Source organism: Chiloscyllium plagiosum, unplaced genomic scaffold, assembly GCF_037043375.1.
Source record: "Chiloscyllium plagiosum isolate Xiang-an unplaced genomic scaffold, Cpla_swu_hap1 HiC_scaffold_1, whole genome shotgun sequence".
Lineage (NCBI taxonomy): Eukaryota > Metazoa > Chordata > Chondrichthyes > Orectolobiformes > Hemiscylliidae > Chiloscyllium > Chiloscyllium plagiosum.
Genome location: NW_028270139.1, coordinates 28,598,377 through 28,610,845, shown reverse-complemented (window position 1 = coordinate 28,610,845; position 12,469 = coordinate 28,598,377).

The window sequence follows — 12,469 nt, the reverse complement described above, 5'->3', positions numbered from 1 at the left end:
CAAGAAGGTTATGCAGATGCATGCCTGGCAACTGATGTGAAGCATTCATATTGTGACAGTCCAATCAAGACTTTTTCTCGTCATGCTGCAGGTTTAAGTGATGGCTCACAGAAGACAAGAGATATATACTTCAAATTCTGTTTTAAACTCCTGTCGGAAAGTGAATGAGGCACTGCACTATTACAACAACAACATGGCCACAAACTGTATCACAGAGCAAACTTCCAAGGTATTGAAGATCTGTTTCAGGAGACTATGTGTGTTATACAATAGGTGTTGACAGATTGCTGAAGATTGCTGGTGGTGTGTTGTACTCTGTATTATTGAACAGATGTACTATAGGTAATGGTCGTCGAATTGGTTCATCAACCATCATTGGATGAGGAGAACATAGAGAAAGAGAAGATGGTGGAAGATTATAATGGGCCCTCATTGTCAGAATAGCCACTTAAAATTGCTGCTCTGGATGCCAGTATGTTGTAATAGTTTGACGATTTACCTTGTGTAAAACATGGAGTCCCGACAGCAGGGAAATAGACCCTTCCAAATGAAACTAATCCCACCTGCCTGCTCCTATTCCATAACACTCCAAACCTTTCCTATATATGTACTTATCCAAATGTCTTTTAAATGTTGTAATTGCACCTGCAACCACCACTTCCTCAGGAAGTTCATTCCACAAAAGACCCACCCTCTGAGTAAAAAAAATTGCTTCATGTCTTTTTAAATCTTTCTCCATTCACCTTAAAAATGTGCCCCCTAGACTTAGTGAAAAGACAACTCCCATTAATTCTAGCTATACCTCTCATTATGTCATAAACTTCTATCAGGTTGCCTCTCAACCTCCTATGCTCCAGTGAAAAAGTCTCAGCCTTTCTTCATGACTCAAACCTCCCATACCTGGCAACATCCTGGTAACTCTTTTCTGAGATAAGGAATGAAATTCTGCAGTCCACTTCTCTGCCCTCTCTTCACCATGTACATTGGGTCCATGAATGGGCCTTCTGTTACTCATGGACCCAATGTACATTTGCCCGAAGGGTTTCGTTAAGTCATGAAACTCATCAGGAGATAAATGAAAAGGGCAAGTTAACACTCAGGCAAAAATGTAGAAACAGTGCTAATCAATAATTTCATGTGGTTTTATTTTAGAAAAGAAAATATTTTGGCAAGCATCCTTATGTATACACTTGGTGAGTTACTATCTTTTCAACAAACTTAGTGCTACTTTTCATAGAATATTCTTTGTGGCTTGAGCAGAGATAGACAAGCTGCTCATATTTCTGTTCTGATCAAATGTTTTGATGGTGATTACTGATGCATACAGTTTTTTCCCTATTTTTTCATGGCAACAGACACGTTATCATGCAATGTCTTTGCAACAATATTCATTACTGACATGGACTCTCACACAAGTTCTGTGCTGGAAGCTTCACGAAACATCATTCTCCATGGCAGACAATCTCATGATTCCTTGCACCCCCAAGGGTGCAAGGACAGCTTGAGGACAGCAAGCAGCTCAGTGGTTAGCACTGCTATCTCACAGGGCCAGGGACTCAGGTTTGATTCCAGTTTTAGGTGACTGTGTGTGGAGTTTGTACATTCTCCCATGGTCTGCATGGGTTTCCTCCGGGTGGTCTGGTTTCCTCCCATAGTCCAAAGATGTGCAGGTAAGGTGGATTGGCCATGCTCAATTCTCCACAGTGTCTGGGGATATCGATGTTAGGTGGATTAATCACGGGAAATGTAGGGTTATGGCAATGAGATTGAGGTATAGGTCTGGAGGGGATGGTCTTTGGAGGGTCGGTGTGGGCTTGATGAAGTGAGTGGCCTCTTTCCGCAATGTAGGGATTCTATGATTCTTATTCATTACTGAGCTTGTTGGACTTCATAATCTCAACTCATTCAGAGCATATGTAGAACACAACTGTCAATACTTGAAAAAGTTGCTGATGCACTTCTCCAAGTAAAAAATATTCCTCATGTCTCACTATCTGTTTCCAGCTGAGTAGTGTACAGATATTTTGTCCCCGATTGCAGATTTTGCTGCCACCAGTCTCTCCTAATGCTCTGTTGTGAGTTGTCACTCACCAGGTGAAAGCCCATATAACTCTCGACGTAGATCCAGTGAAATACAAGCCTCTGCACTGCACATGGCTGTGATAATGCGTCCTCATCAGCAATGTCACTTGACTCTCTCTTTTCTATGAAAGCCATAGGAAACAAATGGAATAGATAAGTTTTAGTAGTGACAGTCAGATTCTTGACCATCGCTATGCCCTGTCTTCTCATCATTTAGTTATGGACAAAATAAGAGTCAGAAATCATGTTTCAAATGTATTCATTATTCTGTAACCAGCTGTCAATGAGCAGACTCCTCCTTCCATTGAGGTAAAGCTGTGAAAATTACCTCCAGGGCCATCTCTGCCTCTGAGAATTGGACCATGGATGGTTGGCTATCTCTAATTCTTTCCTTCAAATATTGTGCTCTTTTCTCCTACAAGAGACAAAAAAATCACAAAGGTCAGAGTGAACAAAGATCTGGTATTTATCCAAAGGATATGATCCATTAGGTGAAAGTGACTATAAGACCATAAGACCATAAGACCATAAGACATAGGAGTGAAAGTAAGGCCATTCGGCCCATCGAGTCCACTCCGCCATTTAATCATGGCTGATGGGCATTTCAACTCCACTTACCCACATTCTCCCCGTAGCCCTTAATTCCTTGTGACATCAAGAATTTATCAATCTCGGCCTTGAAGACATTTAGCATCCCGGCCTCTACTGCACTCCGCAGCAATGAATTCCACAGGCCCACCACTCTCTGGCTGAAGAAATGTCTCCACATTTCTGTTCTGAATTGACCCCCTCTAATTCTAAGGCTGTGCCCACGGGTCCTAGTCTCCTCGCTTAACGGAAACAATTTCTTAGCGTCCACCCTTTCCAAGCCATGTATTATATTGTAAGTTTCTATTAGATCTCCCCTTAACTTCTAAACTCCAATGAGTACAATCCCAGGATCCTCAGCCGTTCCTCGTATGTTAGACCTACCATTCCAGGGATCATCCGTGTGAATCTCCATTGGACATGCTCCAGTGCCAGTATGTCCCTCCTGAGGTGTGGGGCCCAAAACTGGACACAGTACTCCAAATGGGGCCTAACCAGAGCTTTATAAAATCTCAGTAGCACATCGCTGCTTTTATATTCCAACTCTCTTGAGATAAATGACAACATTGCATTCGCTTTCTTAATCACGGATTCAACTTGCATGTTTACCTTTAGAGAATCCTCAACTAGCACTCCCAGATCCCTTTGTACTTTGGCTTTATGAATTTTCTCACCATTTAGAAAGTAGTCCATGCTTGTATTCTTTTTTCCAAAGTGCAAGACCTCACATTTGCTCACATTGAACTTCATCAGCCATTTCCTGGACCACTCTCCCAAACTGTCTAGATCCTTCTGCAGCCTCCCCACCTCCTCAGTAATACCTACCTGTCCACTTATGTTCGTATCATCGGCAAACTTCGCTAGAATTCCCCCAGTCCCTTCATTCAGATCATTAATATATAATGTGAACAGCTGCAGCCCAAACACTGAACCCTGTGGGACACAGCTTGTCACCAGCTGTCATTCTGAAAAAGAACCTCTTATCCCAACTCTCTGCCTTCTGTCAGACAGCCAATCCTCAATCCATGCCAGTGGCTCACCTCGAACACCATAGGCCCTCACTTTACTCAGCAGCCTCCCGTGTGGCACCTTATCAAAGGCCTTTTGGAAGTCTAGATAGACCACATCCACTGTGTTTCCCTGGTCTAACCTACTTGTCACCTCTTCAAAGAATTCTAACAGGTTTGTCAGGCACGACATCCCCTTACTAAATCCATGTTGACTTGTTCTAATCCGACCCTGCTTTTCCAAGAATTTAGAAACCTCATCCTTAACGATGGATTCTAGAATTTTACCAACAACCGAGGTTAGGCTTATTGGCCTATAATTTTCCATCTTTTGTCTTGACCCTTTCTTGAACAATGGGGTTACAACAGTGGTCTTCCAATCATCCGGGACTTTCCCTGACTCCAGTGACTTTTGAAAGATCTCAACCAATGCCTCCGCTATTTCCTCAGCCACCTCCCTCAGAACTCTAGGATGTAGCCCATCGGGGCCAGGAGATTTATCAATTTTAAGACCTTTTAGCTTTTCTAGCACTATCTTTTTTGTAATGGCAACCATACTCAACTCAGCCCCCCGACTCCCTTTAATTGTTGGGATATTACTCATGTCTTCCACTGTGAAGACTGACGCAAAGTACTCATTAAGTTCTCCAGCTATTTCCTTATCTCCCATCACTAGGCTTCCAGCATCAGTTTGAAATGGCCCAATGTCTACTTTTGCCTGTCATTTGTTTTTTATGTATTGAAAGAAACTTTTACTATCATTTCTAATATTACTGGCTAGCCTACCTTCATATTTGATCCTCTCCTTCCTTATTTCTCTCTTTGTTATCCTCTGTTTGTTTTTGTAGCCTTCCCAATATTCTGATTTCCCAGTGCTCTTGGCCACTTTATAGGATCTCTCTTTTTTCCTTGATACATTTCCTGACTTCCTTTGTCAGCCATGGCTGTCTAATCCCTCTAGGAGAAAGTGAGGTCTGCAGATGCTGGAGATCAAAGTTGAAACTTTATTGCTGGAACAGCACAGCAGGTCAGGCAGCATCCAGGGAACAGGAGATTCGACGTTTCGGGCGCAGGCCCTTCTTCAGGAATGAGCAGAGAGTGTTCAGCAGGAGAAGATAAAAGGTAGGGAGGAGGCTAATCCCTCCCCAGATAATCTTTCTTTTCTTGGGGATGAACCTCTGTACTGTGTCCTCAATTATATCCACAAACTCCTGCCATTTTTGCTCTACTGTCTTCCCCGCTAGGCTCTGCTTTCAGTCGATTTTCGTCAGTTCCTCTCTCATGCCCTCATAATTTACTTTTGTTTAACTGTAACACCATTACATCCGATTTTGTCTTCTCTCTTTCAAACTGCAGACTGAACTCTACCATATTATGATCGCTGCTTCCTAAGCGTTCCCTTACTTTAAGATCTTTTATAAAGTCTGGTTCATTACATAGCACTAGGTCCAAAATAGCCTGCTCCCTTGTGGGCTCCATGACCAGCTGTTCCAAAAAGCCATCCTGGAAGCATTCCAAGAATTCCCTTTCTTTGGATCCACTGGCAACATTATTTACCCAGTCCACCTGCATATTGAAGTTTCCCATGATCACCGTGACCTTGCCTTTCTGACATGCCTTTTCTATTTCCTGGTACATGTTGCGCCCTGGTCCTGACCACTGTTAGGAGGTCTGTACATAACTCCCATTATGGTTTTTTTGCCTTTGTGGTTCCTCAATTCCACCCACACAGACTCCACATCATCCGACGCTATGTCATTCAGTGCCTTGGATTTAATTTTGTTCTTAACTAACAAGGCCACCCCACCCCCTCTGCCCGCCTCCCTGTCTTTTCGATAAGTTGTAAATCCTTGGATGTTTAACTGCCAGTCCTGAACCCCTTGCAACCATGTCTCTGTGATGCCTATCACATCATAATCATTCACGATGATCTGTGCCGTTAGTTCATCTACTTTGTTACGAATGCTACGAGCATTCAGGTAAAGTGCCTTAATGCTAACATTCTTATCATTAGAGATATTGGAAGTCATAAGATGTCCTAAGTTATCCTTCCTTTTTGTTGCATTCCTAATCTGCCTCAAGGTTAAATCCACCTGCATACATGCTATCCTCCTGCTTATCTTTCCATTTAACTCCATACTCCCTGTCGCTTTCACTTTCCCTTCCCCACAATTCAGAAGTTTAAAGTCCTACTGACCACCCTATTTATCTTCTTCGCTAGAACATTGTTACCAAATCAGTTCATGTGGAGACCGTCCCAATGGTACAGATCCCCCCTGGGTTCCAAAACTGATGCCAATGCCCCGTGAAATGGAATCCCTCTTTCCCACACCAATCTCTTAGCCACGTGTTTACTTCCCTAATTTTCTTATCCCTATGCCAATTGGCATGTGGCTCGGGCAGTAATCCGGAGATTATGATCCTTGAGGACCTGTACTTCAATTTCCTTCCTAGTGCTTGATAATCCCCAAACAGGTCCTCCACCCTAGCTTTGCCTATGTTGTTAGTCACAATGTGGACCACAACAACTGGATCCTCCCCCTCCCGCTCCAATATCCTTTCAAACCAGTCGGAGATGTCCCGCACCCTGGCACCAGGCAGGCAACACACCATGCGGGACCCCTGATCCAGCTTGCATAGGATACTATCTGTCCCCCTAATTATAGAATCCCCTACAACAACTACTTGTCTTTTTGATCCCCCTCTTGAATGGCCTTCTGCAGCATGGTGCTGTGGTCAGCTGGCTCATCCTGTCCAGAGCCCTTTTCCTCATCTGTATAGGGAGCAAGAATCTCATACCTGTTGGACAAGGTCAAGGGCTGAGGCTCCTGCACTCCTGAACTCCGGTTCCCCCTACCTGCCTCACTTACAGTCACACTCTGATGTCCCTGATCACTGACTGAATGTGAATTACTTAATCTCCCAGGTGTGACTGCCTCCTGAAACAAAGCATCCAGGTAACTCTCCCCTTCCCGGATGTGCAGCAGTGTTTGAAGCTCAGATTCCAGATTATCAACTCTGAGCCGGAGTCCTTCCAGCAACCAACACTTGCTGCAGATGTAGTCACTGCCATTCACAATGGGATCAGCCAGCTCCCACATCATACAACTACAGCACATCACCTGCCCAGCCATCTCTGCTTAGTTAATTACTTCATTACTTTATATAGGTTTGAGTTAAAATACTTACTGATACCTCTCTGCTATAGTCTTTTTCTAAAAACCAATTAATAGATAAACCATAAAAAGTAAATTTTTAACCATTCACCGATAAAGAAATTGAAAATCCTTACCTTAACAAACCAGAGTCCTATTTTTGGTGAGAGGAGGGGGTGTTGGGGGGGTGGGGGGAGACACAACACGTGTAGTAACTATCATTACAGAAGAATTGTGTGCAAGTAGCAATGGTGGATAGATACATAGGGAGGTGATAAAATATTCAGAAATTAGGTTGGAATTGTTTGTTCAAATTTAAGTGGATGTGAGAGATGTGCACTTCACAACACAGAATGGAAAAAAAGAGTTCGAATCAACAAATACTGTCACTTTTCCCATCCCGGTTAGATCTTACAATACATCCAAAACCATTGCATCACACTCCTGCTGCTCACTTTTTCAGGCCCCTCCTGTTCCTGACTGCATTCAACATCAATTCTAGTGATACATAATTGAATCTGCCCTTGCTGCATGACCACCAGCATCCTGAACAGCACTGCTTTCCACGTGGAGATTTTTACAGCTGATCTTTTGTTGTTCACAATACCTCAGGTTTCACTAGAGATGTGGAATCTGGAAGTCTAAATATATTGATTCAATTCAACTGATATTACTGATTCTGATCTGCTTATTTGACTTCCAGGTTTTGTACATGCAATTCCAAATATCATCTCCAACAGACCTTTTCTTGGCACATTCATTTCTGACCCTTCAGCATAAGAAACATATATACAATTGCATTGCACTGCAATGAATTGTCAAGTTTTGAATAATAAACTAAATTAACACAAATTAAGCCCATAATGCATATGCTGGCTCACTGAATTAACTATCTAATTAATCTCATGCCTTATTATTCTCTCATTGCCTCACTTCAGCTAGTTATAAGGCCATAAGATATATGAGCAAAAATTAGGCCATTCAGCCCATCAAGTCTGCTCTGCCATTCAATCATGGCTGCTAAATTTCTCAACCCCATTCTCCCACTTTCTCCCCATAACCCTTGATACTCAAGAATCTGATTATCTCAGTCTTAAAAAAAAACTCAATGACCTGGCCTCCACATCTTTCCGTGGCAATGAATTCCAAAGATTCACCACTCTCTGTGAGAAGAAGGTTCTCCTTATCTCTGTTCTAAAAGGTCTTCCCTTCACTCTAAGGCTGTTCCATTGGGTCATAGTCTCTCCTACCAATGGAAACATCTTCCCAATATCCACTCTGTCACAGCCATTCAGTATTCTGTAGGTTTCAATTAGATCCCCCTTCATTCTTTTAAACTCCATCGAGTACATACCGAGAGTCCTCAAACATTCCTCATATGTTAAGCTTTTCGTTCCTGGGACTATACTCGTGAACTTCCTCAGAACACGCTCCAAAGCCACTACATCCTCCCTGAGTTATGCCACAGTTTTATCCAGTTCCCATTTCAAGTTATACTCTGGAAAAGCTTTGCATCCAAATTATTGATGTGACAGTGAAAAACATTACAAATTATGTTTAAACTTGCAGTCTATCAGCAATAACATTAAAACAAAATATTTCAGCTGTAATTTGTATCAAACTGGAAACACAGAGTAAAAATACTTGACTTAACTTTAGCTTGGTGCCTTTATTGCAGTGAATCCTTTTCATGCCGAAAAATGGATATTTTCGAAGGAAGATAGGAAATATTCCCTTAAAATTCTTCAAATCAAGTTTAGTTATACTAAAAGTAATGATTCAATGATAGGATATTGCCAGAGGAAAATAGAAAATCATTTCATGATATTTGCATATCATTTCTCAATATGCAACTAGGAGTCTCACTTCCTCTGTAAATATTTGACACTCACAATTAATATAGTAAATCCAGCAGGTTACAGGAGTGAAAATAAAACTTAGGCTTGCTAACTAATCATGGGTAGCACAGTGGCTCAGTGGTTGTCACTGCTACCACACAGCATCAGGGACTTGGGTTTGATTCCAGCCTCGGGCGATGGTTTGCATGGAGTTTGCCCATTCTCCTAGTGGCTGTGTGGATTTCTTCCGGCTGCTCCAGTTTCCTCCTACAGTCCAAAGATGTGCAGTTTTGGTGAATTGGTCACGCTAAATTGCCCATAGTGTTCAGGGGTGTGTAGGTTAGGTGCACTAGTTAGGGGAAATGTAGAATAATAAGGAATGGGTCTGGGTGGATCACTGTTTGGAGGGCCAGTGTGAACTTGTTGGGAAAAATGGCCTGTTTCCATTCTGTAGGGATTTGATGTAAATGTGAAAAATATATTTTCTCAGAAATATATATGAGCCAGGCTGTATGCTTTTTCTATTTCTATTAGTTGAAGTAATAATTCAATAAGACATTGCCAGAGAGCAAAATAGAAGATCATTTCATGATATTTGCATATCATTTCTCAATATGTAACTAGGAGTCTCAGTTCTTCTGTAAATATTTGACGTTCACAATTAATGTCGTAAATCCATCAGGTTACAGGTGTGAGAAAAAAAAACTTAGGCTTGCCAACTAATCACCTTTCAAACTACTTCTATATCTTTTCTAAATTCTATACACCAGATGGTTGCCCAACACCAATTTAAATTCAGAATACAAAGCTTGTCCTTGACAGGTAATCAATACAAAGTAAATGAAAAGTGATAATGCACGACTTTATTAATACAGTATTCATTCATTTACCCTTCAGCAAGTTTTGCTCCAAATGAAAGAATCAATAGAATAATGCAAGTCTTAATAATCACCTCTGAATCATCTTTAACCCAAACCTAAAATAATTTCTAGAATTTAGACAAGTCTACAAACTGATGCATTACAGTCACCTTATCATCTATGAAGCTTTTTTTTAAAAAAAAAAGCTTAGTAGACTCACCTCATCCATTCAGGTTTCTAAATGCAAACTGATGTTTGTGAATGACCCTATTTCTCTATGCAATATAATGAATGTCAGCTCTAAATATCAGGAAGTAGGAACTGTATATCTTGTTCGGCTTCAAGTATAGACAAGAGGCAGAATTGTTCAGATTAATTGAGGTAAAAATGTGGCTTTTAAAGAATGCGTACTTATACTAGCAAGTGTCCATCTGTCACAAATTTCACTGGTTTCTTATTCATAAAAATAAAGAAGATAAGGGGGAAAGATTTAATCCTCATCATCAATAACAAGTGACAATGTCAAATTTGCAAAACCTGACCTGGCCAATCAAATATATACCTGCTTCTGTGGAGTTGGAAATTCCTGAGTAACCGACTCTTAAGAGGAAGATCCATAATTATAATATGTAAATGAGGCTTAGTTCCTGATATTTTGTCTGTGTCTTGAATGTATTGCTGATTTTGAACTCTTTCAACCTCTACCATAATATCAAATGGTGCATTCCAAACCTTGATGCACAACTATTTATTCTTCACTTCACTGTTGTTCTTTTATCATTCATTGTGTATCATTAGCCTCTAATTCTTGAACTTTCAACCAAAGGAAGCACTTTCTCTTTACTACTCCATATGGTTACGTAATGAGTTTGACTACATCTATCTAATCACATCCCAATATCTGCTTTCCAAAGGAAACAACACCAACTTCTTCACTTCATACAAATAACTGAAATTTCTCAGCCCTGAAACAATTCTCCCAAATCCTTTATAAACCCTCTCTGAAGCCTTCACGTTCTTCTTAAAGGTGTGGTGCACAGAATAGGAAATGGCAGAATCTTAAAGAAAAATCAGAGGAGTGTCGATTTTGGAGAGTTTCATGGAGCTTTCTCTCTGTGCATGCCATTATATTATATTATCATACATAATTCTCAGCTGCTCATTTCATTTCAGATGCACCAGATCTCTCTTGCATCATGTTATCTTGAGCTCACTGCTGGTGGAAGTCCTCATTACTGTTGGGGCCTTCTGGGATTTGACACACCAGCTCTGTATTTACACAGCAGCTGTATTAATTCCTGCAAGCTAGGAAAAGCCATTCACTGGGTGTTGCTACACAATTCTGAAGGACGTGATAGAGAAAGGAAAATTGGCAGCCCACTTTCCCGAACCCAAAGGGCCTGGTAGACAAACTGGTGGAGATGAAGGTTGTCTTCTTCCCTCAGGACTGCCGGAAGAGACCACAGCCCCAGTCCCTGCCAGCCTGGCCAGAAGCTGTCACCACAGAGGAATGCCAAGCAGTGCAACATGAAGATGAATGATTTTTTGGCACTCTTCAAGGACAGGTACAACATCTTCCCTCTGCTACCTCACACTCACTGTATCTCCGCCGCTTCACTCACCTCCCTCCAAGGATCATGATCTACCACTCTCACTGTCGCCTGTAGTATCTTGCTGCAATGAGTAGAGATGTTAGCCACTCTTAGCACAACACAATGTTGTAACTCTCCCGAACGATAGTGAAATTTTCTGTCATGCCCATACAAGCATGAATCTTTGTCATAAAAACTGAAAGAATTGCAAATGCTGTAAAACAGAAACAAAAACAGAAGTTGCTGGAAAAGATCAGCAAGTCTGGCAGCACCTATGAAGAGAAATCAGAGTTAATCTATTGGGTCTAGTGACCCTTCCTCAGAACCCTGAGTCACCTGACCCGAAACGTTAACTCTGATTTCTCTTCACAGATGCTGCTTTTCCAGCGACATCTGTTTTTGAATCTATGTCATGTTTGAATGAGGGATTATCAGACGTTGTGAAAGCTTCCACCAGTTTGTAACCATAACAGCAGAGCTGTTGTGAGCATCCAGCAAGTGAGTGAGGACTCTGAAGTCCTGCACTGCATCCTTTTCTGATGCATGAGATGGTGTCTGTCCCTGCAAATACAGTGGCCTTGCAGCAGCATTGCCACATAAGGTGCTGGTGAGTTTAAAAGTACAGTATTTAAGTGCTGAACTGCATTGTAAGTGGGTATTATGTGGTGTGGTTGGAGTGTCTTTGTTACCAACCTCCTTTGAATGCACTGAGATGGTGAGGAATATTAACCAAAATGGAGAAGTGGCAAACTGGAACCCCCCAGGAGATTACTCACGCTTTCATGTTAGAAATTGTGTCCATCTAGTTTCTCTCCACCATCTGGTAAAATAGCAAACTGCAAGTAAAGGAGGTGGGGGTAGGTAATAATGAGATGATAATGCATGCAAATAAGCCTCTCATCCCTTACCCCTACTCATTTTGCCATTAACACCCTAGGTGGAAAATCAAATGGCTTTCCCTCAGCATGGAGGATCTCACCATTTTTTTAAAAAAAAGTATTCATTCCCTGGATATGTGTATTGTTGGTTAAGCCAATATTTGTTACCTAATCACAAAATGTGTCTGGAGTCACATGAGTAGGCCAGCAGATTTTCTTCATAAAATATGTTGGTGAACTTAGTGGTTTTTTAGAACAATTAGTAGTAGTTGCATGGTCATCATTATTTACCCGTCCTTGGCCATCTTTATTCCAGATTTCATTGAATTCAAACATTTCATCAACTACCATGGTGGGAGTCAAAATCATGCCCCAAAACATTGACCTGGGATTCTGGATTCACTAATCTAGTGACGTGACCAGCATCTCCCACTACTTTCCCAACTGACTTGCCCTTACCTATACCCTT